We start from the raw sequence: 4,829 nt of genomic DNA, 5'->3' as shown, positions 1-4,829 counted from the left end.
CACTTCCATGTCTTCATAGTTGAACCCAAACAAAATTGCATTGCATTAAATAGCTGCTAGAGGGCAGACTTGAGTCTTTTGCCCAGACTTAAATCTTGTGGAATTGGGATGAAGCAATAATAAAAATCAATAACAAAAAAAACTTAAAACATTGACATATTTCCTTTTAAAGTATAGTGTAAATAAGCATTTCATGTGAAGTCTCCAGTGTCTACCATTCATTTGTGGACTTATTTTGGCTCTAGAATTGCTGCATTTATACCTTAAATGACAGATTTTAACCCAGCATCTCTCACTAATGGCTGGCTGAGGGGTAGGACTTCCATCCTTTCTAAGTAAGGCCAAACAGTGACAACCCTGTGGCTCTGTTTGTGAGCTACAGCACATCTCTGATGGGAACTAAGGGCGGTGAGATGCTCTCAGGGTTGATTCTGTCAAGTGACCATACCAACGGAACTAGCAGACACAGATCTCCAGATAGAGGGTTAGCATTGTCATGCTGTTGCAAAATTCATCGGAAAGAACCAGAGGAAATGGCAAACGGACAGAAACAACTTGTTTAATTTTTATCAAAATATAACGGTCTTGGAAGTAGATACAGTCCTGTGGCCTGTGGAATGGACAATACAGTCCAGGGCATCATTCCACAGCTTTAAACTTTAAGTGGGTGATCCGTTGTCAAACATTTACTTGCAGTTGTGCATGCATTTACATAAACTCTCACACACACACACATACACACACACACAATTGGAATGATTGATTCAGGTCCAAGAAATTACGAGCCTGTGGTGCTTTCCGCAAGCATCATATGAACTCCATTGCAGTATTAGAAACTGGTGCAAGCAGTCTCTGAGCAGCACAGAGAAAACAGCACTCCGTTCGCGGAGAAGAAACGTCTGCAGTGGAGTGGAATTCTGAAGATGCCTCCAATTCTTCTTCCGTCGCCTGGCATCCACCTGTTCAGCCTATCGCAACAGAGACCACTTGATCTGCTCTTTTGCTGACTGGAGAACCTGAACAACACAAATGACAAAATACAGAAACGTCCATAACTTAAAACACATTCAACGTACGCAGCTTTTTATGATGGCTAAGATCGTACTGACATAAATAAAATTCATGCTACGCTCACACATGTTTGTCTCAACACTGAGCAAAATGACTTTGAGAACGGGCATCAAATCTGTAAAGATGAAATACTTTGAAACAACTAAATTAACGTTAATGTAACCACTCCATATACTCCAACAGTAGGGTCAATATGTTGGCATTTACATGCAAAATCTAGAGACAAGACATAGCTTGCATAAAAGTATTTCAGGGAACTGAATATCAAAAGCAGCGAAAACATTTCATCGCTGTCCATCAAGGCGAGTTCTGAGCGGGTACTCGACACATGACCATCACCCAGCCGTGAGAAGCGAGGACGTGTGAAAGGGGAATAATTAATCATCTTAATTCGCTGAAGGAAAGGCAACCATTACCATAAAGCAGGAGAATGGGGGGGTGGTGTGTAGGGTGGGGAGCTGGCGAGTGCAGGCATTAATCAGCCGATGAGGGGGGGGGGGGGGGGGGGGGGGTTGTACGACCACTCTGTCAACGGCCTCATTCAAACGAATCAATCAGCGGCCTGCACACTGCCCTCGTCAGCCGCGGGGAAACACCACTGCCAGACACCTGCGCATAATTACCCAATCATGGCTAAGCCCCCGAGCCCACCGGCTAATGGCTGCACGCTGGTAGCGTGCGCTAGGCTAACACAAGCGCAGTGTGGGGTGCGGGAGTGACACTGCCATTGCAAACACATCGAGTGTGGTGTTTGTTTGTGCTCTCAGGGACCAAAGCCTCCTCTACCAAATCTTAAAAACATCTTACTCAAATCCTCAAAATGAGCATTTCTCAGAAGTTGGATATAATTGGAGATGTTGATGATTGTCCCTTTGGGAGTGTACACTGTAATTAGTTACCATCCCTTACAGACAGTCCCTTACAGACTGTCACCGCACAGCATTCTACATCAAGCACAGTGGAGATTGTTGCATAGAAGAAGTACCGCCACAGTGCGTGAGATTGAAGTTGCCGTCTAAATGGAGATGTACTGGATGTCACGAGACATGTATACGATTCCTGTAACAGTTTCTCATGCTCTGCTCTCTACCTGATTTTCAGCATAAATAATTGTAAAAAAAACATCTTCAAGTGGACTAGAGTCTCAGTAGTGCTAAGACTAAGGCCCATACCTTCTGTAAGACTAAGGCCCCTACCTTTAAGACTAAGGCCCATACCTTCTGTAAGACTAAGGGCCTACCTTCTGTAAGACTAAGGCCCTACCTTCTGTAAGACTAAGGCCCCTACCTTCCATAAGACTAAGGCCCCTACCTTCTCTAAGACTAAGGCCCATACCTTCTCTAAGACTAAGGGCCCTACTTTCTCAGGTGTGCGGAGACTGGCATCAGGTGCTACGACAGATTTATAAGAGTGTGAGTTTGAAATGCTCCTCACCACCGAGGTGCTACAAATCCAAGGCAGGAGATTTCATTTCTCGTCTCAAAAAGTTTGATATTTCTATTTAAAAAAAAAAAAACTGTCAAATCCCTGCCCAAACACATTAGGCACAGCTCCTCGTTTTCAGTCAGGTAATTCCACCACATGCAAATGTCAAAAAATGTCTTTTCCTGGTAATAGCAGTATTGATGATTAAATAAATAAAAAATAAAAAAAACTTGATGGTCTATGGTACACGAAATCAATTTGGCAACGTTTGTTATTCAACTAAACACAAGTGCGATGTGTCTGACCCAACTCCAACTTTCCGAAGCACATATAATGAGAGGGTTACAGAGGCCGACCTCAGTCGTCACACTCATGACCGACACGGCCACTGCACAACATAACACCAGCCTCAAATGTTCTTCTCCTGGGGCTCTTTGAATTGTACACCCTGAATTTAAACTACTAATTTCTGGTGGACAGCTTGTCTCCATTTGTACAGTTGTGGCTTAACAAGAATGTAAACGACATGATTGCACAGCAGCGAGAGGGAGAAGAGGCTACTGGGAGAAGATTTATTTGGTCATTACTATAACTTGACCAAGGAGGAGTGTCACAACCATCCTCACCTTTCTTGGCAAGTCACGGCAGGAAAGCAAACAGCAATTCTCACAATCCCCAAACCACTGACGCAGCACTTAAGGGGGTATGTGCACGCTTGTTTGCAGTTCCTTGTGCTAAAATATGGCTATCAATGTGTGAGGGGCTATGATAACCCATATAAAAAGCAGATCATTGGGACAAAAATGTCTACAGCTGTTTGCACAAGTGCATAAATCAATACAAGCACACCTTTATTGCTGTGAGCAAAGATAGCAGCAGTATTCTCACCTGAGTAACCGTCTGTTCTGTGAGAGGCACATCATCACCCTGAAAGAGAGAAGAAAATAGTAATATTACAAATTGCATGGCAGAAACGGGACTAAACAAATGTTGACTTAAGTGAGTAACAGATGTAAACTATGGACAGCAAAGCTAGAGGAGAATAGAAGTGACTGAGATCAGCTGGTAAAAGAGAGAGAGTTCAGGAGAATAAAAGTGACTGAGATCAGCTGGTGAAAGAGAGAGAGAGAGAGAGAGAGGTCTACAGAGACAGGAGAAGTGACTGAGATCAGCTGGTGAAAGAGAGAGAGAGGTCTACAGAGACAGGAGAAGGGAGTTACCCGCAGTGCCACCCGGTGAACCACCTGCTGAGGATCACTCTCCAGGATCACCCTATAACGCAACAGCAGGGAGAGAAGAGAGGAGTATGAGCTTTGTGTTTAAGTTCCGGATTGGCAGGCTGATCACATCTGAGATCTTAAGACCCGATCAGCTACAGCTCATATTTCCACGAAACCTGTCACTTGTGTGAAGCATCAGAGAATCATACAGTGCATGCATTTAAAACGGGCACTGCAAAAACCACCACACGTTTACATAACTACACGCTGGAAAAATCCATATATATGTTTCTGACTGCTCTGTCTGTGTCAGGATATATAAAGGCCCGGTGAACTGTCACAACTTTGTGGATCTAATGCCGTGTTGGTGTGGGTAGAGGACCATTTTTAAACATGGCTGGACCACAGAGTTGGATGATGGAAACCCAGGAAGGTGGCAATCTTACATCTAGTCATCTTGTCCATTCAAAGTAATGGATGCTTTAGTAAGGAAGGGTGTATTTCTGTATTTCTGTTCTTTTTCAGATTTATAGAATGCAATAGCATGTCTAGCCTAACGGCACCTTTCAGTGTTTGACTACACAGCTTTAACTCCTAGTAGTAGAAATTGTCTGTTCTAACAGCAAACCTAAGTCATCTAAAGCCAGTTAAAAAGTGAATGTGGTTAATAACTTACATTACATTTATTCATTATGCAGACGCTTTTATCCAAAGTGTCTTACAAGTGATGTACAATAAAAAAAATGTAAAAGACGACAATAGGATTCCACCTCCCTCCCCAGAAAATTATTAACTCATTACTAAATTATCCAATCGGCTAGTAGAATGTCATTTTTGCCCGTATCTGGTTCAATAACAATTTCCAAACATAAAAGCCTCTTAGTTTCAATGGATTTTATGTTTTTACTATTGAGATGGATTTGAGTGTAGGCCTGGTGTACACATGGCTGGGAGTTAAGACCTGGGATAATATTCAGATCACTGCAACCTACTGAAGTTGTGTGGAACTTATCTTGTGCAACATTATAACTCACAATGTATTATTTATGAGATGCATGAGACCGATTTGAGAGTGTTTTATACAGTTACTTTTACAACAGTGTGCCCACTCAG

At 42.8% G+C, this 4,829-nt stretch overlaps 1 non-coding gene across 1 annotated transcript; it reads right to left on the bottom strand.

Annotated features, from left to right (window-relative positions):
- Positions 1 to 543: 543 nt before the first annotated feature.
- Positions 544 to 3,824, bottom strand: LOC105912690. Its single transcript, XR_004163537.2, has 3 exons — positions 3,717 to 3,824; positions 3,385 to 3,423; positions 544 to 1,016 (listed from the first exon to the last, which is right to left on the bottom strand). It is a non-coding gene; the product is annotated as a COPI coat complex subunit zeta 1 (transcript).
- Positions 3,825 to 4,829: the final 1,005 nt, after the last annotated feature.

This window comes from Clupea harengus, chromosome 4 (genome assembly GCF_900700415.2).
Source record: "Clupea harengus chromosome 4, Ch_v2.0.2, whole genome shotgun sequence".
Classification (NCBI taxonomy): domain Eukaryota; kingdom Metazoa; phylum Chordata; class Actinopteri; order Clupeiformes; family Clupeidae; genus Clupea; species Clupea harengus.
Note: the sequence above shows the minus strand (reverse complement) of the source record. Positions and strands in the feature narration are given on the sequence as shown.